The sequence below is a fragment of the Lissotriton helveticus genome, chromosome 10 (assembly GCF_964261635.1).
Source record: "Lissotriton helveticus chromosome 10, aLisHel1.1, whole genome shotgun sequence".
Taxonomy (NCBI): Eukaryota; Metazoa; Chordata; class Amphibia; order Caudata; family Salamandridae; genus Lissotriton; species Lissotriton helveticus.
The window spans coordinates 699,330,602-699,356,400 of NC_136071.1; positions in this window are offsets into that span (position 1 = coordinate 699,330,602).

The following is a 25,799-nucleotide window of genomic DNA, read 5'->3' on the forward strand; positions in this document are numbered from 1 at the left end:
AATCCATGGAGTGTTCCCTAAGAAAGCGTTTCTGGGATGATTTTTTTCTTCAGTTTGGGAGGGATGAGAGGCAGTAAGTTGGAGTTCCTTAGGGCCCAATTTCTATCTTCTCTTACAAGTTTGTTTTCTAAATATTTATGATTTGCAGAGAAAAGGGCTTTGTGTGTGTGTGTGTGTGTGTGTGTGTGTATGTGATACAAGCTGCCTTGACGATGCATCTTCCTTTTATTGGGAGCCAATTGAGACTCTTGAGAGCGGGGGAGATGTGGTCGAATGTTTTGGTGCCTGTGAGGAGCCTAGCAGCGGCATTAAGCATTGCTCTTAGAGTCACAAGGTGGATTTTTGGGATCCCGGTTACTATTGATCCAGCACCAATATAGAAAATATGTCATAACAACGCTACCCAACTCCACAATACTCACCATAAATCATATAATTCTCACAAGGCCCATAAACTAACGAAACATATTTTTGGGCAACTGAATCATGTGACCTAATTAATAAAACCTTTTCATAAAATATATACACATTTATATACAACTGCAGTATAACGATTTCACCGTGGTTTTTGTAAAACTTTGCATTTAATTAAGCCACTTAAGCAAATGGATCTGCTGATGGTAACGACCATGAAATAACAAGGCCAGCTTGTTTTTCAATAATCTTATTTATTAACTATTTATTCAAGGAAAGTGCATTTTTTTAGAATCTTTTATTATAGCAGCATTATTTGAGGATTGGCAAAATAGAACAAACAGTTTCAAGCAAAATCAATTAGCATGATTAAAAGAAAAATAAACAGTTTTTCAACATTTGAGCCCTAACTATCTGAACTCATCTCACCTAAAAGGAATAAAGGTAAAAATCATTTAACCCTATTGATCCTTACGTGCTCCAAGAGTCCGTCAGCATGTCACACCTAACAGGTATCAGGGAAGATGAGCAGCAAGCGCGCCCTCCCTCCCATGGGGACAGTTTTTATACCTTTTCTTACTAACTAAAGTAACATTATCCGACGTTTTTTCTGTCAATCCAAGGTCTTGATTGGCTAAGCCACGTTAGTCCACTGTTAGGTCACTCATTCCTGACCAAGTACGGGGCTTCATCTTAGCCCTTATTGTACTTAGTTTTCACCATCCTCTTTGCTTCCTCAAAACGATACTTTTGACGGGGAGGAACATTTACTTCCTAATCTTGGCAGGCCATTCCACATCCTGTCCTTGGCAAAAGACATCAAGAACACATTCAACTCGACCACGTTTGTCTCTGCTTAAACGTTGTTTGGTCAGCAAAAATATGACTCTTTCGTTTCCGCAACTGCGCATGGGTAAGACTTTCACTCTGCTCAAGTTTTCACAAGCTGCAAGACCGTCATCCATTTTATCAGGCCCATTCATAAAACTAATGCATAAACAAACACAAAACATCAATTAATGAAAGAAATAAAGTTTGTTCTGTTACCCACCCACCTTTGCTAATTATTAACCCATTAATCTATGTTACCTAGCAAAAGCAAATAAAGCAACAAACAGATTTGTGCAACAAAGAGACAAAAAGACAAAACAAAAGCACACAGAAATAAGCACATGCCATTAATAAAACAGCCGCATTTAATTGTGACAAAACTATAGACAAGATTTAGCTTATTATTTTTCACACACATGCATTTGCGACATAAAGCACATATATGAGCACATATATTAATTTCCCACGTGTAATGTTCTGCAATTTACTCTAGGTTGATTAATAATATTCACTTCAATCACGTTAGTATGATTATTTGTATTATGGAAGTTTAACTTTGCGAGTTGAAATAAATATATTTCTAAATCTCGCTCCATCAACTCCCTCATCTGGTGACTTCAAAATCACCAAACCACACCCAAAATTTTAACAAAAATGTTATCCCAAAGAAAAACATGTTGTGATTTTCACTGTGTTAGTGTTTCTAAAGACTTGTCTTGGCTGTTTGTCTGAAACTCTCATATTGAGTTCTACAAAACTCTTCTAATTCTATCTCTTTCTCTTGTTCCTTTCTGATCTTGTAAATTCTCTTCTTTTCCCTCAGGTATTTCTTTCTTTTGTGTAACATGCACTGATCTTCAACAATAGTATCACAAAAACTATAACTAATAAAGGTGTCAGTATTTTGCCAAGAATTGAACCACCAATTTCTTGAAACCAAGTTTTGATTGCTGCAAATCTTTTAGATAAGCGTTCTGAAAAATGATCCTCTTCTAAGGGTACAATTTCTGATTGTAACTCAGTAATATTTTTGATATACATCTCAATACCCTGACACTTATCAGGAATGTAGGTGCAGCAGTGTTGGACATGCAAGATGCCGCAAACTCCTCCCTCTTTTGCTAGCAGGCTGTCTAAAGCAAGACGATTCTGCATTACCATGGACCGTATAGCAATAAGCTCAGTATCCACCAATTGGAAACCACAAGCTGTGTCAGTTGATAACCTGTCAACAATTGTAGACAATTTTCTGATTCTACCTGCATTCAGGTTTATACCCACTAAAGGTATCACTGCTTCAAATATGTCTCCCAAAATTTCTGAGAAACTTTCTCTTTTAAACCTGTTTAAACGATTGCTGATTTCAAATGAACCTTCTGCATTTCTGTCAACATGAAATATTTTTGGAAAAACAAGTCCAACAAAACACGTCCCATACCAGTGGTCAGGGAGGTTATAGTAGGCTTTGTCTCCGCACACAAAATAAATTCCAGGAAAAATTGGATCCTTACCACCTTTGAATCCCCAACCCCCCATGATTTGATAAGTGTCCTCACAATGGCTTGCGCCGACAAAATAGTTATCAAACAAAGTGTTATCTCTTCTAATACAAAATTTACCACTAATTGGTTTGTCTATGTGTATGGCAACATTCTCAAATGATTTACCATTAAGCTTTTCGTCCTCCAACTGCCAAAACTTTGATTTTGTCTGTTTATTCATCTCATTTCTTTTATAAATTGCTCTTCTCTCCTCAACTAGATTCAGGAAAGACTTTTCCTCAGTTCTCAATTTACATGTCAAATTATTTCTTAAAGCATACTCATAGGTGAGTTCATTTGTCACTATGAAAAATTCCCTCATCTGTTTGGCTTGTTTGTGCTTATTCAGACTTTTCTCAATTTTCAGGTTTGCAAAAATCTCATCATAATTAGAGTAATAATATTCTAAACGACCAGTCTGATAAAACAAGCTAGCTATTACACTGCAGGTTATGCTATAAGTAAGAGGAAGCATATTATAAGTAAATCCCTCCGAAACAGAAGCAGGCAATTTCACACAAATATAACAATCTTTGACTTCCATGACCTGCACATACTCAGCCAGGAGTCTTGAAAATGCTTGCTAGAAAAATCACCAACAGATCTATCTTGGTGAATCTCTGGATTATGATCAATAACTCTGTTAGTTTTGCTTGTTACACTATGTTTGTCCTGTTTAACTGAAGCTTTAATAGGACCACACAAATTAAAGACATCTTACAGCATCTCTTAAATATAGAACACCTTGAACTGTTATTAACAAAAACGTAAGACATTTTTCACTCTTTTAACAAAGCCTTGTTAAGAAAAACAAAAATTAAAAATTAAAAATGTCTATTTTCTAAAATTTTCAAAAATTCCTAAAATTTCTAACACCCCCCTATTTTATTATTATTATTTTTTAATTTCACCTTCTAACAACTTTTCTTCGACCTTGCGTCACAATTTGTTTTCCAGCTAACAAGATTTCTTCGACCTTGTGTCACCTAACACAATTTCTTCAGCCTTACACCAAAAACGAAAGCCCTAAATTTTAACAGAAAATACTTCAATCGTTGTCACTATTGCCATCTATTTCTTCCTGAATACTGCTGTTAACCTCCACTACAGGTGGAATAATTATATAAGTCCACTCAGGTGACTTATATTTTTGGTTTGGTTTTACAACTCTCTTTGCCCTACTACTAATAACTTCTATTTTCTTCCCTGATTCACTTTTCTTTTCTGGATCCTTTTGACTTGATATCTCATTAATCTGCTCTTTTGATTTCTTTATCAATTTGTATTTCAAACTTTCATTTTCTTTTGGCCAGTTGTCACCTTTTCTTGGTAATTTCTTCTTTGGCTCGGTCACATTGCACTCTGTTCTCCAAGCTCTTTTTCTGAAATTTCTTATTTGAGATTCTTCATCATCACTGTCATCAGTTTCACTGTCAGAAATTTGAATTCTGTACTCAGGTACTTCTTTACTCGGCAGCCTCACTCCGTTAGGAACATTATCTTTATAGCTGGTACTTGGTAATTCGTCTTCTTCTTCAATTACCTCCAACTTCCCAGTTTCAGATTTCCTGTTCCTGCTTTCAGAGCTTCTTTTCTGCTTTTCAATACTCTTCTGGTCTTGAATCACAACTTGATCAGACTCTTCTTCTGCTTCTTTTTCTAGCAGATCTTCATCATTCTCAGAGTCTATTGTCACTATTTCCAAATCTTTTTCATTCAATGCTTCATTCGCATTTGAATTCTCCAGATGTCGACCTTCCTGTCGAGCTTCAGAATCTGGATTTTTCTCGTGTTCTTCTTCAGAATCTGAATCTGCAGTAGTGTCACTCTCTTCATCAGAATTTTCAGGTGTAGGTACACGAATAGTATGACTTGTGTGGATCCACCTCTTCAGACCCTTGCATTTCACTGCATTTGTTGTGACTAGAATGTCTTGTCTTACTTTTTGCCACCTGGGTACCAGACAGTTTCTTCTTCGATTAATTTTAGTCCTAACCCAGTCACCTGGTAACAGATCATGTGCTTGTTCTTTTTCTCTTGTTTGCACTTCAGTTCCCACCTGATTGAACACAGAAGTCACTACATCAGATAGATTCCTGCAATACTCTAAAATGACGCTATCATTAATAGTCATCAACTTTCCTACAGGTATAAATGCTTGTCTCATGACCCTGCCCATAAGAATATCATGTGGGCTTAATCCTGTCTTTTTATCAGGGGTACTTCTCAAAGACATCAGAACAAGTGGAAGTGCATCAGTCCACTTCATACCTGTAGCTAGACACACTTTGCCAAGGCTATTCTTAGTAGTTCCATTTATTTGTTCAACAACACCTGATGTTTCTGGTCTGTATGCACAATGTAACTTTTGTTCTATGTGTAAAGCTTCACAAATTAATTGTAATAGTCTGTTTTCAAAATGTGTTCCACGATCACTTTCCACAGTCACCGGAAAACCGTACCTAGGTATGATCTCCCTCAAAAGCAATTTTGCAACAGTAATTGAATCATTGTGACGTGTAGGAAACGCTTCAACCCATCTTGAAAACAAACACACTATTACGAGGACGTAGCGTAATTTATTGTGTGGTGGCATTTCAATAAAATCCATTTGCAATCTAGTGAAAGGACCACCCTCCCATCCTATGGTTCCTGTGGTGTTTTCAAATATATTAAATAAATATAAAATGAAGAGTAGTTCTCCAGCATAGTTTATTCGCCTCATCCAGCAACAGCTTCAGATAGTAACTGCCCTAGAATCAACTCACATTAACATTCTAAGAACAGTACAACATTCTTGTTCTTGAAGCGTCCCAAGCAGGGAAGCTAGAATCTTAAAGGAAAAGGTACATGTTAAAGAAACACAACATTACACATCTCCCTTCTTTATAACAACTAAAAACTAAAACATTCAAGTTAAAAGAAGATACAATAACTTAACAAATGGAGGAGAAATGAACATTGTTTACACATAATCTTTCATGTACATTGGAGCACTACGTAATCTCTGACTTCTCCCACGATTATTGGAAGGAAAGTTGGAACAGGACGGAGAAGGATTATTAGTACCAAAAAGATTAGATTCAGAATCACAGTCAGTATGAGCAATGCTTTTTGACTTAACAACCACAACTCTACTTTTGTTCCAAATCCTTCCATCCTGTGTTTTGATTGCATTACCAAAAACTTTAATGACAGGTCTGACATTAGTGTATTTTGACCAAGACCTTCTCCCAACAGGTGCCTTTATTTTTACAAGGTCACCTACCTTTACTTCATGAAACTTAACACATTTAACTTTGTCAAAGTATGTTTTCCTACAAGTTTGCTTTTCTATTTCTCTCTCCCTCCAAGTACCAACATGATTATCCACAAACCCTTTTTTCAAATTCATCCATCCTGGACACCACATTGTGTTTGGAACCCTTCCCTTGAATAGTTCAAAAGGGGATTTTCCAGTGGTCAAGTGAGGAGAGCAACGGTATGCATCAATCCTTTCCTTTAGTGCTTCTTTCCAACTCAAACCATTAGCTCTAGCTAACTGAATACATTCCTTTAATGTACGGTTGACCCTTTCAACAGCACCATTCGTTTCAGGATGATATAACGATGAACGTTTATGTACTATATATATATATATATATACTTGCAAACATGGAGCTTTCTTTAATTCTTCTTTTATCTCTTCAAATTCTCTCTTACACTCATCTGACCAGTCAAATGTAACACTTCTAGCAGTGAGCCTCCTCATATTCTTTGTCTTATCTGCAAAATGTACAATGAATTTTCCATAAAATTCTACCATACCGAGAAATGATAATAATTCATCCCTACTAACAGGTTCAGCCATGTTATCGATAGAAGTAACTAAGTCTGATTTTGGAAAAACTCCTTCCCTCTTGATGCAGTGACCAAGATAATTCACTTCCTCCAAACCAAACTTACATTTCTCCTTTTTGAGAGACAAACCAGAGTCAGACAACCTTTTTAACACATCACACACACGCTCATTGTGTTCTTTCATGCTTGACCCAAATATTAAGAGATCATCTTGGTAACATTTTACCCCTTGAAGTCCTGTAAGTATATGTGTCATGATTCTCTGAAATACAGAGGCAGCTGATATTAATCCAAAAGGCATCCTTTTAAATTTAAAAGTACCCATGGGTGTTATAAATGCGGTTAAATCTTGACAAGAGGTATCTAATTCCACCTGGTGATAAGCAGATGCCAGATCTAGGGTGGTAAAGTACCTTGCACCCTCTAACGTACCTACAATCTCGTCTATATTAGGTAGCGGAAATCTGTCTACCACTACTTCTTTATTCAAAGCTCTTAAGTCAATACATAAACGAATTTCTCCCGTTGGCTTCTTTGCTACTACAATTCGCGCCAACCATTCCGTTGCTTCTACTGGTTCAATAATATTGTTTGCAATCAACTTTTCAATTTCCTTTTGAACTTTTACCTGTTCAGCAAGTGGAATCCTTCTTACCTTTGCAACTATTGGAGTCGCATCTTTTTTAAGCTTTATACAATGCTTGTAATTCTTTAGACATCCTAACTCCTCTTTAAATACAGATGGATATTTTTCTGCAAACATATCAGACAGATTTTCTACTTCTAGTATTTGTACCTGAGGTGAGGCATTTGGATTAAGTGTAACCCCTAAATCACGTTGGTCTCTCCAACTAATTAATGCATCCCCAAAATTGGTAACATAAATCTTCCCTGGAATAATTCTGCATCCCAATTCCATAGTGGCCATAAAATATCCCAATATCTTAATTGGTTTACTGCCATAACCTAAAGGCAAAATATCACTTTTGAATAACTTTACATCTTTTCCAAAAGTTTTATGCAGCAAATTCTCATCAATCATAGTGATTTGAGAACATGAATCAAATTTGAACTCAATCATGACATCATCCACTTTAACTAAATGTGTGGGATGTTCTAATAGACCATTATTAATCTGAAAGGTCACAGTTTTCACCTGTGGTTGAGACCATCTCTTACTAGTATTCTCTCTTTTGCTTCCTTTTGTTCTACAACATTTTGAAAAATGACCTCTTCTTCCACAGTCATTACAAATAGATTTCAAAGCAGAACAATTTGGAGAATTAGCTAAATGACCATTGTTGCCACACCTGAAACAAGAAAATCTGTTAGACATATTAAAATTCGAATTTAATCTACTCATTGCATTGTCATTTTTCCCAGTGTCTACTTTATCTTCTTTTTTGACCTGACAAACAACTTCCTCAACCTTTGATTCAGTTTTCTTCTCTGGTTCAACCAACTTCTCTTTTTCTCCTTTTAGTTCATCCACACATTTCATCATGTGTTCTACTTGCTTTGCTATTACTAGTACTTCTTCTAAAGGTGGTTCATCTTTCAGCCACAGTTCCTTCCGAATACTGTCATGAGCACATTTCAATACGAACTGATCTCTTATTCTTTCCTCCAAAGTTTGACCAAACTTACATGAAGAGGCTAATTTTCTTAGGGAAGATACATAGTCTTCAACTGACTCATCTCTTTTTTGACCTCTTAGACCAAAATGGTATCTTTCCATTATTGTGCTCAACCTTGGAAGGTAATGACGATCTAACTGTTCAATGGCTACTTCGTACTCATTTAAGTTCCTCTGTTCCGATGCTGTGAGTTCTGGTAAATGTTCTAGTACATCCTGACCCTCTCCTCCTAAGCAGTGCAATAATAATGAGTGTTTTCTTTCTGCACTTAAGTTTGTGCCACATACTCTTGTGTAATTCGCAAATATTTTCTTCCATTTCTGCCATTTCACGTTTGGTTCACCAGGACTTATCAAAAAAAACGCAGGTTGAGTTACATTTTGCATTCTTTCCCTTTGTTTTCTCTTTTCTTTTCTTTTTTTTTTTTTTTTTTTAGAGGTTCACTTATAATATTTAATTTTATTAGAAATAAAATTAAACTTGTTCTTTTGATAGGTATTGTTTTGTAATAATAACTTCTTTGCCTCAACTCTGTTTTTGCTTATTATGTAATAATAGAATTAAAGCCCAATGCACTTTTGTTGAAATTGTAGACAAGAACGTTTAGATTATCCTTTCTCTGTTTACTTGAACAAAGCTTCGTTCCTCTCCTGGAATTGTCGAAGGGAACGTTCAAACAATGCTCATTCTTTCTCCACTAATGCTCGTCAGTCCTGCGTCATTGAAACGCACGTGTGGGCAGTGCGTCACTGAGCCGCAGGAAGACTTCCTTTGAAACGCGCCACGTTTATTATTCAGATCGTGCTCCTTCGCGCGAGCAGCGCGAGCAACTCCAATCTGTAGCGCGAGCAAGTCCAAACTGTGACTTTAACGCGGAGCGCGTTATTTTCCTTATCTTTTTTTTTTTTTTTTTAAAGTCCCCTTTTTGACTAAAATATCCACCCGCTGTACTCCTCACCGCACAATCCAGTCGGGACACGTCTCTTGGCCCGTTCAATCAGCCGCTGGGAAGACACCGCTTCCTTTTCACGAACAACAGCCGCTGGGGAGGAAAGTCAATTCAGGGAAGACTGCGTGTTGAGGCTTTCATAGAGGTAGGATCGTCGCCAATATTAATGTGGTGTTTTCAAATATATTAAATAAATATAAAACGAAGAGTAGTTCTCCAGCATAGTTTATTCGCCTCATCCAGCAACAGCTTCAGATAGTAACTGCCCTAGAATCAACTCTCATTAACATTCTAAGAACAGTACAACATTCTTGTTCTTGAAGCGTCCCAAGCAGGGAAGCTAGAATCTTAAAGGAAAAGGTACATGTTAAAGAAACACAACATTACAGTTCCCATGCCCACAACTGTTTTTCTGATTGGGTTCATTTGTTGGCAAGTTAAGCACCATTGACAAAGGGATTCTGCAATAGTTCTGAACTTTGGATTAAACCAGGTCTGTCTAAAAAGCCTGATCATAGAATCTCTTCCAATATGTCCCAGACCATGGTACATCCTAGCCATGTCAGCAATCATGCTATTTGGTAATATTGGTCTGCCATCTTTGTAAGTCCAAATTCCATCCTCTTCTCGCTGTCTACATTCTGCTCTTAACCATATGTTTTTTTCCTCATCACTTGCCTCATCTTGCAAATCTTTTACTCCCTGCCATGTTTCAACTACTGATGTTAGTAATAGTGAGCTCAAGACATGTTCATCATTCTTTTCCCGATTAATTGAAAAATTGTATTTCGCACAGAACTTTGCTATTTTGTCTGCATACACTTTTCCATTGGTAATGAAATCATCACTCTTTTTGTGTGCTGCACATTTCACGACAGCAATCTTTTCTGGTAATTGAATGCCATCGATTAATCTCTTAATCAATTTTGCATTCCTGATGGGACTCCCTGCAGACGTTAAATAACCTCTTTGAGACCAGAGCTGTCCATAATCATGCACAACTCCGTATCCGTATTGTCTGTCAGTTATTATCGTGATCTTTAAATCTTTTGCTTTTTCACAGGCATGAATCAAAGCAATTAATTCTGCTACTTGAGCTGAACGAATTCCTTCAATACATGATGCTTCAATCACTGTAGCTACTGTACAGACTGAATATGCTGCTCTCAGAAAGCCCTCATCTGTTCTTAAGCAAGAACCATCAACAAAGTAAACAAAGTCTGACTCAGGCAAAGGAACATCTTTAATGTCCTGCCTAGGTTTGGTGCAGTATTCCAAAACATCTAAGCACTCATGGTCAATGTCATATTCATTTTTTATTTCAGTTACAGTACCATCAGGCAACAATGTTGAAGGATTTAAATTCACACACCTTGCTATTGAGACATTATCTGATCCTAGAATAACTTTCTCATATTTGGTAAGTCTGTTACTTGTTAGATGTTGCGTTTTGCTTCTAGTAAGAAGAATTTCAACAGAATGGGGTACATATACTTTTACAGGAAACCCCATAATGATTGCCTCACTTTGCTCAAGGCTCACACTGGTTGCAGCTACTGCTTTTAAGCAGCCTGGTAATGCTTTGCAACTGGATCAAGTACTGCTGAAAAGTATGCTATAGGCTTTCTCAGCTTCCCATGTCTCTGAATTAGAACAGACAATGCACATCCTTCTCTTTCACTGCAATACAGTTCAAAATCTTTTTCGTAATCCGGCATGCCCAAAGCAGGTGCTTCACACAAACTCCTTTTTAATTTCTCAAATGCTTCCATTTCAATTTCTGTCGGAACAATTGGATCTTTTATATCTGATTTTGTTAATCTCTGCAGTGGTTTCGCAATTACTGAAAATCCACTAATCCACTGACGACAATAGCCAACCATCCCTAGAAACATCCTGACCTGTCTCTGTGTTTTTGGAGGTTGCATACCCTGCATCATTTTAATTCTCTCAATTGTCACTTGTCTGATTCCTTTTGCAATTCTGTGACCAAGGTATTTTACTTCTTGTTGGCAAAACTGTAATTTTGCAGGTGACACTTTATGTCCCTCATCTGCCAGGTGATTCAAAAGAGTAATTGTATCTGTAACACAGTTATCTCGTGTTTTAGCTGCTACAAGGAGGTCATCTATGTACAGAACTAAAGTAGATTTTCCAGGTAAATTTAGATTCTCCAATGATTTCTTTAGCAACTGATTAAAGATAGACGGACTCTCTGTATACCCTTGAGGGATACGACACCATGCTAATGTGCGATTCTGGAATCTGAAGGCAAAAATTTGCTGGCTGTCTGGATGCAATGGAACAGTAAAGAACGCATTGCAAAGGTCAATGACAGTATACCATTCTGCAAAAAACACAGTTGGTGGACAGAATGTAGAACAATGTCATACATTCACCCCAGTACAGGGATCTGGGCCTAAATCCATTGTTTTTTTGCACTCCACACCACCCTGGGTTAGACTCTGGCTATATGCAAATCAGCTCTGACCCTGTGCCTCATGGGAACAGTCCAGTCCGAACTACCAAGCCATGTCTTTCCCAGACCGGAATCAAGCATCCAAGGACCGGTTTCTGGCTATCAGCCTTCATTCAGCCTGGATAGCTTGACTCCAGTGGTGTGGAGAGCCTGGGACGCACGTCTGAGCATACCCAGCCCACTCGGGGTGAAAATTGCAAAAAACACAGTTGATGGACAGAATGTAGAACAATGTCATACATTCACCCCAGTACAAGGATCTGGGCCTAAATCCATCGTTTTTTTTGCACTCCACACCACCCTGGGATAGACACTGGCTATATGCAAATCAGCTCTGACCCTGTGCCTCATGGGAACAGTCCAGTCCGAACTACCAAGCCATGTCTTTCCCAGACCGGAATCAAGCATCCAAGGACCGGTTTCTGGCTATCAGCCTTCATTCAGCCTGGATAGCTTGACTCCAGTGGTGTGGAGAGCCTGGGACGCACGTCTGAGCATACCCAGCCCACTCGGGGTGAAAATTGCAAAAAAAACAGTTGATGGACAGAATGTAGAACAATGTCATACATTCACCCCAGTACAAGGATCTGGGCCTAAATCCATCGTTTTTTTGCACTCCACACCACCCTGGGTTAGACACTGGCTATATGCAAATCAGCTCTGACCCTGTGCTTCATGGGAACAGTCCAGTCCGAACTACCAAGCCATGTCTTTCCCAGACCGGAATCAAGCATCCAAGGACCGGTTTCTGGCTATCAGCCTTCATTCAGCCTGGATAGCTTGACTCCAGTGGTGTGGAGAGCCTCGGACGCACGTCTGAGCATACCCAGCCCACTCGGGGTGAAAATTGCAAAAAACACAGTTGATGGACAGAATGTAGAACAATGTCATACATTCACCCCAGTACAAGGATCTGGGCCTAAATCCATCGTTTTTTTGCACTCCACACCACCCTGGGTTAGACACTGGCTATATGCAAATCAGCTCTGACCCTGTGCCTCATGGGAACAGTCCAGTCCGAACTACCAAGCCATGTCTTTCCCAGACCGGAATCAAGCATCCAAGGACCGGTTTCTGGCTATCAGCCTTCATTCAGCCTGGATAGCTTGACTCCAGTGGTGTGGAGAGCCTGGGACGCATGTCTGAGCATACCCAGCCCACTCGGGGTGAAAATTGCAAAAAACACAGTTGATGGACAGAATGTAGAACAATGTCATACATTCACCCCAGTACAAGGATCTGGGCCTAAATCCATCGTTTTTTTGCACTCCACACCACCCTGGGTTAGACACTGGCTATATGCAAATCAGCTCTGACCCTGTGCCTCATGGGAACAGTCCAGTCCGAACTACCAAGCCATGTCTTTCCCAGACGGGAATCAAGCATCCAAGGACCGGTTTCTGGCTATCAGCCTTCATTCAGCCTGGATAGCTTGACTCCAGTGGTGTGGAGAGCCTGGGACGCACGTCTGAGCATACCCAGCCCACTCGGGGTGAAAATTGCAAAAAACACAGTTGATGGACAGAATGTAGAACAATGTCATACATTTACCCCAGTACAAGGATCTGGGCCTAAATCCATCGTTTTTTTGCACTCCACACCACCCTGGGTTAGACACTGGCTATATGCAAATCAGCTCTGACCCTGTGCCTCATGGGAACAGTCCAGTCCGAACTACCAAGCCATGTCTTTCCCAGACCGGAATCAAGCATCCAAGGACCGGTTTCTGGCTATCAGCCTTCATTCAGCCTGGATAGCTTGACTCCAGTGGTGTGGAGAGCCTGGGAGCACGTCTGAGCATACCCAGCCCACTCGGGGTGAAAATTGCAAAAAACACAGTTGATGGACAGAATGTAGAACAATGTCATACATTCACCCCAGTACAAGGATCTGGGCCTAAATCCATCGTTTTTTTGCACTCCACACCACCCTGGGTTAGACACTGGCTATATGCAAATCAGCTCTGACCCTGTGCCTCATGGGAACAGTTCAGTCCGAACTACCAAGCCATGTCTTTCCCAGACCGGAATCAAGCATCCAAGGACCGGTTTCTGGCTATCAGCCTTCATTCAGCCTGGATAGCTTGACTCCAGTGGTGTGGAGAGCCTGGGACGCACGTCTGAGCATACCCAGCCCAATCAGGGTGAAAATTGCAAAAAACACAGTTGATGGACAGAATGTAGAACAATGTCATACATTCACCCCAGTACAAGGATCTGGGCCTAAATCCATCGTTTTTTTGCACTCCACACCACCCTGGGTTAGACACTGGCTATGTGCAAATGACCCTGTGCCTCATGGGAACAGTCCAGTCCGAACTACCAAGCCATGTCTTTCCCAGACCGGAATCAAGCATCCAAGGACCGGTTTCTGGCTATCAGCCTTCATTCAGCCTGGATAGCTTGACTCCAGTGGTGTGGAGAGCCTTGGACGCACGTCTGAGCATACCCAGCCAACTCGGGGTGAAAATTGCAAAAAACACAGTTGATGGACAGAATGTAGAACAATGTCATACATTCACCCCAGTACAAGGATCTGGGCCTAAATCCATCGTTTTTTTCCACTCCACACCACCCTGGGTTAGACACTGGCTATATGCAAATCAGCTCTGACCCTGTGCCTCATGGGAACAGTCCAGTCCGAACTACCAAGCCATGTCTTTCCCAGACCGGAATCAAGCATCCAAGGACCGGTTTCTGGCTATCAGCCTTCATTCAGCCTGGATAGCTTGACTCCAGTGGTGTGGAGAGCCTGGGACGCACGTCTGAGCATACCCAGCCCACTCGGGGTGAAAATTGCAAAAAACACAGTTGATGGACAGAATGTAGAACAATGTCATACATTCACCCCAGTACAAGGATCTGGGCCTAAATCCATCGTTTTTTTGCACTCCACACCACCCTGGGTTAGACACTGGCTATATGCAAATCAGCTCTGACCCTGTGCCTCATGGGAACAGTCCAGTCCGAACTACCAAGCCATGTCTTTCCCAGACCGGAATCAAGCATCCAAGGACCGGTTTCTGGCTATCAGCCTTCATTCAGCCTGGATAGCTTGACTCCAGTGGTGTGGAGAGCCTGGGACGCACGTCTGAGCATACCCAGCCCACTCGGGGTGAAAATTGCAAAAAACACAGTTGATGGACAGAATGTAGAACAATGTCATACATTCACCCCAGTACAAGGATCTGGGCCTAAATCCATCGTTTTTTTGCACTCCACACCACCCTGGGTTAGACACTGGCTATATGCAAATCAGCTCTGACCCTGTGCCTCATGGGAACAGTCCAGTCCGAACTACCAAGCCATGTCTTTCCCAGACCGGAATCAAGCATCCAAGGACCGGTTTCTGGCTATCAGCCTTCATTCAGCCTGGATAGCTTGACTCCAGTGGTGTGGAGAGCCTGGGACGCACGTCTGAGCATACCCAGCCCACTCGGGGTGAAAATTGCAAAAAACACAGTTGATGGACAGAATGTAGAACAATGTCATACATTCACCCCAGTACAAGGATCTGGGCCTAAATCCATCGTTTTTTTGCACTCCACACCACCCTGGGTTAGACACTGGCTATATGCAAATCAGCTCTGACCCTGTGCCTCATGGGAACAGTCCAGTCCGAACTACCAAGCCATGTCTTTCCCAGACCGGAATCAAGCATCCAAGGACCGGTTTCTGGCTATCAGCCTTCATTCAGCCTGGATAGCTTGACTCCAGTGGTGTGGAGAGCCTGGGACGCACGTCTGAGCATACCCAGCCCACTCGGGGTGAAAATTGCAAAAAACAAAGTTGATGGACAGAATGTAGAACAATGTCATACATTCACCCCAGTACAAGGATCTGGGCCTAAATCCATCGTTTTTTTGCACTCCACACCACCCTGGGTTAGACACTGGCTATATGCGAATCAGCTCTGACCCTGTGCCTCATGGGAACAGTCCAGTCCGAACTACCAAGCCATGTCTTTCCCAGACCGGAATCAAGCATCCAAGGACCGGTTTCTGGCTATCAGCCTTCATTCAGCCTGGATAGCTTGACTCCAGTGGTGTGGAGAGCCTGGGACGCACGTCTGAGCATACCCAGCCCACTCGGGGTGAAAATTGCAAAAAACACAGTTGATGGACAGAATGTAGAACAATGTCATACATTCACCCCAGTACAAGGATCTGGGCCTAAATCCATCGTTTTTTTGCACTCCACACCACCCTGGGTTAGACACTGGCTATATGCAAATCAGCTCTGACCCTGTGCCTCATGGGAACAGTCCAGTCCGAACTACCAAGCCATGTCTTTCCCAGACCGGAATCAAGCATCTTAGGACCGGTTTCTGGCTATCAGCCTTCACTCAGCCTGGATAGCTTGACTCCAGTGGTGTGGAGAGCCTGGGACGCACGTCTGAGCATACCCAGCCCACTCGGGGTGAAAATTGCAAAAAACACAGTTGATGGACAGAATGTAGAACAATGTCATACATTCACCCCAGTACAAGGATCTGGGCCTAAATCCATCGTTTTTTTGCACTCCACACCACCCTGGGTTAGACACTGGCTGTATGCAAATCAGCTCTGACCCTGTGCCTCATGGGAACAGTCCAGTCCGAACTACCAAGCCATGTCTTTCCCAGACCGGAATCAAGCATCCAAGGACCGGTTTCTGGCTATCAGCCTTTATTCAGCCTGGATAGCTTGACTCCAGTGGTGTGGAGAGCCTGGGACGCACGTCTGAGCATACCCAGCACACTCGGGGTGAAAATTGCAAAAAACACAGTTGATGGACAGAATGTAGAACAATGTCATACATTCACCCCAGTACGAGGATCTGGGCCTAAATCCATCGTTTTTTTGCACTCCACACCACCCTGGGTTAGACACTGGCTATATGCAAATCAGCTCTGACCCTGTGCCTCATGGGAACAGTCCAGTCCGAACTACCAAGCCATGTCTTTCCCAGACCGGAATCAAGCATCCAAGGACCGGTTTCTGGCTATCAGCCTTCATTCAGCCTGGATAGCTTGACTCCAGTGGTGTGGAGAGCCTGGGACGCACGGCTGAGCATACCCAGCCCACTCGGGGTGAAAATTGCAAAAAACACAGTTGATGGACAGAATGTAGAACAATGTCATACATTCACCCCAGTACAAGGATCTGGGCCTAAATCCATCGTTTTTTTGTACTCCACACCACCCTGGGTTAGACACTGGCTATATGCAAATCAGCTCTGACCCTGTGCCTCATGGGAACAGTCCAGTCCGAACTACCAAGCCATGTCTTTCCCAGACCGGAATCAAGCATCCAAGGACCGGTTTCTGGCTATCAGCCTTCATTCAGCCTGGATAGCTTGACTCCAGTGGTGTGGAGAGCCTGGGACGCACGTCTGAGCATACCCAGCCCACTCGGGGTGAAAATTGCAAAAAACACAGTTGATGGACAGAATGTAGAACAATGTCATACATTCACCCCAGTACAAGGATCTGGGCCTAAATCCATCGTTTTTTTGCACTCCACACCACCCTGGGTTAGACACTGGCTATATGCAAATCAGCTCTGACCCTGTGCCTCATGGGAACAGTCCAGTCCGAACTACCTTGCTTGATTCCGGTCTGGGAAAGACATGGCTTGGTAGTTCGGACTGGACTGTTCCCATGAGGCACAGGGTCAGAGCTGATTTGCATATAGCCAGTGTCTAACCCAGGGTGGTGTGGAGGGCAAAAAAACGATGGATTTAGGCCCAGATCTTTGTACTGGGGTGAATGTATGACATTGTTCTACATTCTGTCTATCAACTGTGTTTTTTGCAATTTCACCCTGAGTGTGCTGGGGATGCTCAGACGTGAGTCCCAGGCTCTCCACACCACTGGAGTCAAGCTATCCAGGCTGATGAAGGCTGATAGCCAGAAACCGGTCCTTGGATGCTTGATTCCGGTCTGGGAAAGACATGGCTTGGTAGTTCGGACTGGACTGTTCCCATGAGGCCCAGATCTTTGTACTGGGGTGAATGTATGACATTGTTCTACATTCTGTCTATCAACTGTGTTTTTGCAAGTATGCCATTCTGCATCTTGCGGAATTTGGTAAAGGATCACTGCTGGGTTTGGAACAACTGGGCAGCATGGAACAACTATTTTATTAACCTTTCTCAGATCTTGAACTATTCTGTACATTCCATTTGGCTTTTTGATCCCCATAATCGGTGAATTACAAGGACTGCTTTCAATTTCCTTTAGAACACCTTGTTTTATGAATTTGTCAATTACAGGAATTACACCTTCAATTGTCTCTGCTTTCATTTTGTACTGTGGAATGTTTGGAAAATCTATTCCTTGTCTCACTGTGATTTTAACTGGGTCAACATTTTTCATCAGGCCCATCTCACTTCCTGACAAATCCCAAATTTCAGCTTTGACTGTCTTTTTTCAGTTCTTCTGGTAAATTGTCTTTATCAAATACAGGAAATAATTTACTTTCCTCTGCTTCAACCATTAACATTTTTAATCTGTAAAGCCCATCTTCTTCTAGTGTTTGAAGCTCAATACCTTCCGGTGAGCAGTATATTTTGCAATTCATTTTACAGAGTATGTCCCTTCCTAATAAGTTTACAGGACTGCTATTACAGACTACAAATCTGTGTTTATCTTTAAATTTGCCAATCTCTACTTTTAGAGGTTCTGTTAAATCCGTTTTAATCTGTTGATTAGCTACGCCAACTACTTGGATGGTGTCACCAGAGAGAGGCAGGTTTTCTATTTCCACTGATCAAACAGTAGAACGGGTAGCACCAGTGTCCACAAGAAAAGTGATTTCTACATCATTCACTTTGCCATTTACAAATGGACCAGACTGGTCAATCTCAAGAGTGGCTCCAAGCACACACTCTTCCCCCTCTCTCAGGCACCGTCATAAGTAATCCTCAGAATCACTTCCACCCTTTTCTGTCATTAAAAATTGTCGAGAAACATTTGGCACATTCACTCTTTGCGGTTTTATTACCTGATCACCTCCGCTGAATCCTGAATCCTGTTTCCGAATTATACCTCTGATCATTCATACAATTCGGAATAGGAGGTTGTGGAATCTGACTCTGCTGATTTGCTAACTGTAGCTGTAGCTGTTGCTGAAGATTCAGCTCGTTTAACTGTCGCTGTAGCTGTTGCTGCAGGTTTACATCATTCTGCATCTGTGGATTTAATGATGCATTTTTTTTAATTTCTGGGCGGATTTTTACACTCACGCTTCCAGTGTCCAATCTCTCCACAATTAAAACAAGGCAACTTTTGTTTCAATTCTTCAATGTTAACATTAAATTTTGGCTTATTGTAGTTACATTTTTGTTCTCCAAATTTGCAATCTGCTGTTCAGCTACTTTTACCTGTGCCCACATTGCTTTCTCCTTAAGTTTCTTTTGCTTGGCATCTATCTCATCACTACAGTATTTCGCTTTCCTTAGTATATCATCAACTGAGAGTGATTGCCATCCAACAATACCATTACTGATCATATCACCAATCTCAGGTCTCAGGCCATAAACAAATCTGTATATAAAGTGGCTCATGTCCTTTTCACTTAATTTTTCATAGCCACTGTACTGTTTAAAAACCAACAATAGTCTTTCATAAAATGAATGCACTGACTCTTTTGGCTCCTGATTTGTTCTGTCAATTTTAACCCAATCTACTTATTTAGGGGCAATTTTGTTTTTTAGCCAGACAATTACTTTATCATATAGATCCATAACAATCGGTGATGGAGCACCTGTTGCTTCATCTCGAGCAGGCTCTACCTTAGGCCAACTTACAGAGACTTTACATTCTGTCCAAAGATCTGATGGGACAACAATGTCAAAGAATCCATCCAAATCAATCCACAAAACTTTGGAAACTTTTATAAACCTGTCTACCTGTCGATACCATTCCACTGGCTTCTCTCTCAATCGAGGAAAATCATTTGTGAACAACAGAATGTCCTGTCTAGTCCAAGGAACATGCACATAACCACCTCCTGCTATTTCTCTCATTGGGTACTGATTAGTCAACATGCTTTTTTCTCTCCTTTCTTCCTCTCTTTTCTTAGTCCACTTCACTCTCCATTTGCTCAAGTCACCCAATTTTTTAATGTACACAATCAAATCTTTTATATTCAGAATTCTTCGCATCGCATTAAAATTTCCAATATCTTTTTCAGTAAAGTCTAATCTGTAATGTTTTCCCAAATTTTTCTGTTTACTCAAGTCAATTTCTAATTCTGTAGCCAATTCCTCTAACTGTTCATATTTATTTTTAGTTTTCCATTGTATGCTTTTACAAATGAATAACAATTCATCATCTTAATAATGCTTTAAACTGTCAGGACCAATTGTGCCAATGATTAATTCCTCCAAATCTGCTTTAAGTTTTGCGACATCAAGCTTTGAGGTTGAATCTATTGTCTCAATACTCTTTTCCGGAGATTCAGTATCGGACTCTGCACCCATAGGTGTTCTGCATAATGAACCTGGATTAAAAGTTAAATCAGGCATCATTGTTTTTTCTCGATGTATTTCCGTTAATTCCGAATAAAACCTTTCAGACACTTTCTGAATTTCTGCATTTAAAGGAACAGTCAAACCTGGATGTTTAATTTCTCCCTGATCAAAAACAGGCTGAACAGGACCAATCGTTACTGGAACTGTTACTGCTTCCATGCCTTTTGTTAATTGCCGAATTAATTCCTCTTTCGATCGTAAATATTCTGAAGTACTTGGAGTTTCCTTATCTCTTCCAGCACCCATTAAACCTCTGGAAAAAGTCTCATTTCTTGAAACTGGAGTTTCAGGAAAATTTCTACTTTCACCATATGCACTAGAATTAGTTCTCGTTTCTAATCTTTCAGGAGTTTTTGTATTCTTAGGGTAAAATCTGGGTTATTCCTCACTAAATGGAGGTGCACTCGGTGTGGTTCCTGTAGAAACCATCGGAGGAGACATGAACAAGCTGGTTTTAAAGGAGTCTGTCTTTTATTTGTAAGGTATATTTCTTCTAGAACTGGATCTTCCAAATCACTTTCTCCAATATTATTTTTCTTTTGGGTATTCTTTTGACCTGGTATTTCAGTAACCATTACTCTCACTGGGTACAAGCCATCACACATGTCTGCCTGTCTCCAATGACGCATTCTATCTTCATGAGTTTCTCTTTTAAAATTTGATTTTGGAGGTCTTATTATACCACTGCTTTCCCGCTGTAGCTCAAACATCTCATCCTCCCATTCAACTAAAGCCTCAAATTGCGTTGGTCTAGGCTTCGGCACAAGAGCCGTCATCTTTTCTCTTAAATTTTTCAAAATTCTCATATTAAATGAACCACCTTCTGGCCAAGCTAAAACACCATAATTCTTGGTATAATCCATCCAATTGTCAAACCAAAGGCAAGTATGATAACCATATTCACCTTCCATATAGGCGGCTGGTGTTTTGTACTTATGAAGTAACTTTCCACCTCGCGTTTCAATTTTCTTATCGGGTGAAAATATATTTTTCAATTTTCTGAAGCCATGTAAGCTTTTTCTCCTTTTTTTTGTAGTAATAACTCATGTTTTAATCAAATCCGTGCGTGAAACACACCAACAAGCCAATCAGGTTGAGCTGCGTCACCACCTTGCTCAACCAATAGAATTGCTGCTTCCCGAGAGAGCCAATCAGCTAACAGCTCGTCGGAGTCACGTGAGCCAATCAGCACGCTAGCTGTGACGTATGTTAGCCAATCTCAGCGCGGACCCTGTGACGTACACAGCCGCTGCAGCTTCTCACCTCTCGCTCCTAGAGCTTACCCCTCCTTCACAAAATATTTTCACAGCGCCATTTTAAAAATACTTTTTCAATGAATTTCAAATAATAACGACAGAAAAACAAACCATTTGTCTGTTTCACTAAAATAAAGTGACAGTTTATACAATCATTCAGGTATTCTTTTGCGTGAAATAGACAACGCTATTCTCACAGAATATTCAATCGTTGATTAAGTATGACTACTCTACCTTCAAACAGGTAATAACAAACTTGTTTCCCTCTGAATGCATATAATAGTAGCAATTCAAAGTTTGACTCGGACGGAATTACAAAATCATTTACGCACTTTCAAACGGAAAGTTTCCCTAACCAAACGTACATGAAATCTTGGTAGGACTTTAACCAACCATAGAAATCCACATTTGTCAGTAAAATAAACGACGTCACTTTACCCTTCACTCAAGTTTGGATAAATCCTATTACTCTTTTCGTAGTGAGTTTTAAAACAGGCTCTAAGTCCCTATACTCCAAAGCTACGATTTCATAGACAATCCTCACTATACATTCTACCTAGCATACCTAAATCCCTAAATTTGTGTTGTACGTCCGCAACACTAGTGATAACAATACCACTATTTTGAAACAGAACAAATGCACTGTGCAACTTCTCTTTGTCACACTACTCATATGCCGGCACAACTAGGATTTTTCACACTGCAGGAAAAAACCTTTCAACTACATGTAACAAGTGAACAAACTCAACATATGTTAAACATCGATCCTATGTAACTACCATGTAGCATGTCAGTTACCATAGCAACCGTAACTTTGCTACCAGAGAATTGATACAGTGCCCCTATAGAAAATATGTCATAACAACGCTACCCAACTCCACAATACTCACCATAAATCATTTAATTCTCACAAGGCCCATAAACTAACGAAACATATTTTTTGGAAACTGAATCATGTGACCTAATTAATAAAACCTATTCATAAAATATATACACATTTATATACAACTGCAGTATAATGATTTCACCATGGTTTTTGTAAAACTTTGCATTTAATTAAGCCACTTAGGCAAATGGATCTGCTGATGGTAACGACCATGAAATAACAAGGCCAGCTTGTTTTTCAATAATCTTATTTATTAACTGTTTATTCAAGGAAAGTGCATTTTTTTTAGAATCTTTTAATTATAGCAGCATTATTTGAGGATTGGCAAAATGGAACAAACAGTTTCAAGAAAAATCAATTAGCATGATTAAAAGAAAAATAAACAGTTTTTCATCATGTGAGCCCTAACTTCCCTATCTAAACTCATCTCACCTAAAAGGAATAAAGGTAAAAAGTCATTTAACCCTATTGATCCTTACGTGCTCCAAGAGTCCGTCAGCACGTCACACCTAACAGGTCTCAGGGAAGATGAGCAGCAAGCGTGCCCTCCCTCCCATGGGGACAGTTTTTATACCTTTTCTTACAAACTAAAGTAACATTATTGGACGTTTTTTCTGTCAATCCTAAGTCTTGATTGGCTAAGCCACGTCAGTTCAGTGTTAGGTCACTGATTCCTGACCAAGTCCGGGGCTTCATCCTCTTTGCTTCCTCAAAAGGATACTTTTGACGGGGAGAAACATTTACTTCCTAATCTTGGCAGGCCATTCCACGTCCTGTCCTTGGCAAAAGACATCAAGAACACATTCAACTCGACCATGTTTGTCTCTGCTTAAACGTTGTTTGTTCAGAAAAAAGATGACTCTTTCGTTTGCGCAACTGCGCATGGGTAAGACTTTCACTCTGGTCAAGTTTTCACAAGCTGCAAGACCGTCATCCATTTTATCAGCCCCATTCATAAAACTAATGCATAATCAAACACAAAACATCAATTAATGAAAGAAATACAATTCGTTCTGTTACCCACCCACCTTTGCAATTTATTAACCCATTAATCTATGTTACCTAGCAAAAGCAAATAAAGCAACAAACAGATTTGTGCAACAAAGAGACCAAAAGACAAAACAAAAGCACACAGAAATAAGCACATGCCATTAATAAAACAGCCGCATTTAATTCTGACAAAACTATAGACAAGATTTAGCTTATTATTTTTCACACACATGCATTTGCGACATAAAGCACATATATGAGCACATATATTAATTTCCCACGTGTAATGTTCTGCAATTTACTCTAGGTTGATTAATAATATTCACTTCAATCACGTTAGTATGATTATTTGTATTATGGAAGTTTAACTTTGCGAGTTGAAATAGATATATTTCTAAATCTCTCTCCATCACTATGGCATCGCCGTAATCAAATTTCGAGAGGACAAGTGATTGCACTACATTCTTTAGATCTTCAGGTGGGATAAACAGTTTGATTTTCTTAGATGGTTTAGGGTGTAGAATGCCCCTTTTGCTGAAATGTTCATGTTTTCTTTCATAGACATGTTTCCAGGATGATACCCAGTGACTTTACAGTGTTCGAAAGAGAACAGTTTAGTGCGTCCAGATATGTGACCCATTCTTGTATTGGTAGAGATTTAATTTTTCAGAAGAGTAGTAGTTCAGTCTTGCTGGAGTTCAGCTTTTGGAGTACAACCAGTTTTGTATTTTATTGTTACCCCAAACCACATTACATAATGTTTTCCAAATGAGTTTAGACTATATTTGTTAATTAGTCAACTAGCATTAAAACAAACAACTATTTATTCACTTTTCAACTGCTAAAGAGAATAATAATTTTGCAGAAAAATGTGTGTGCCTTATTTTAGTCCTCTGCAAAATCTTAATTCAGAAAACAACCCTTGCTGTTTCTACGGACACATTTTCGAACGTCAAACCTGCAAATATTTTTTTCTGCATTTAATGCCTCGTTTCGAAGTGAAATTTTAAAATAGCGAGTATTTACCTCAGCAGGCATATGCCTCTCCAGGGGTCATGGTTTTACCGGTAGCGGGAAATACCAAACCCCATCTGACTACTTGTAATCGGTGCCGATGCTGTGCTGCTTGCTGCTCGTGGTGCTAATCTGTATAGAGTCTTTTGAATTGTGTGCTCGCTTTTGTAGTCAGCAGTGCTTAGGCAACCTGTACTAACTTTTGCTTCCAGGAAAACTGAAAGAAAATTTGCTAACGAGCGTGTGCTTTGTTCGAGTAATGAGGAGGAAAAAGTCAAGTTCCTGTTCTTCCCTCAGTATGACTCTGCTTAACACAAAACGTCATTGTGCATTTTCATATTTAGCTCTAAATGCTTTACTTTGCGGATGTGCACGTTCACTTTCGATTGTTACCTTACTGTCTGCGGTTTTGTCAGTTTTTCGTACGGGGCTTCACACAATGAATAAGCAGCCAGGTTCCACCAAGCACAACTGCTCAACTCAGATGCACGAGATTTCTTTCTCTCTTTTCTTTTTAAGAAAAAACATATTGTTCGTTTGCAACCTGCAGATTAAAGACATTTATTAATAAACCTCAAAGTATGAGCGACCCGTGACGTCAGTACACTTAATAAGCTTCTCTCCTTTGTGAAAAAATGATCTTCTTCATATTATATTACGCATGACTTCCAATAAATCAGTTTGCAGTGTACCAGTACTGTGCCTAATCAATTAAAATAAGAAACACGCTGAATTGATTTGTCAGTACACCATGTCACCGTGAAACCACACTAAAAAAGAATTGACAAAGCCAATATCAGTTTTTTTAGAAAGGCAAAAACAGATAACACTGCATGCACACGTATAGAAGGACATATATGCACATATCACAATTTCAAGCAACTTGCACACATCAAAGTATAGACATACATGCACACATGATCAACCTGGCAGGAGTACAGGGACACATTGCATGATTCAATTATAGCCAAATTTTACATTATTTTTTGTTGAGTGCTTTAAAATCACGAAATAAACTAAAACAAAATGCATTACACTTGATAATAAATTCCTGAGATGCTTCTGAGACAGAGGATTCCGGCAAGAAAAAAAGAAATAAATCAGTGAACAATCAAGGCGTACTCACGTAGTCTACTTTCTCAGAGAACTGGAAAAACAGAAACGACCCAAACGATAAACACATTCAATCCGTTAATTATATATATGTGCTATTTCCGCACCTCATATGTTAGCAGCAGAGAACTGGTCTCTGGAGTTGAATCTCTCATGTGTGTTTTATTTTATTAGTTTTTAAGATAACTCAGTGTGTTAATGTACCTTTTAATTAAGTATGTATGTAACAGGTATATCTCAGGTTAGAAACCGAACAGGGCATAGTTGATCCTACCAAGTTGAATAATCTTACCATCTGTTATTATCTCTACAATGGAGACACAGAACCAGGTA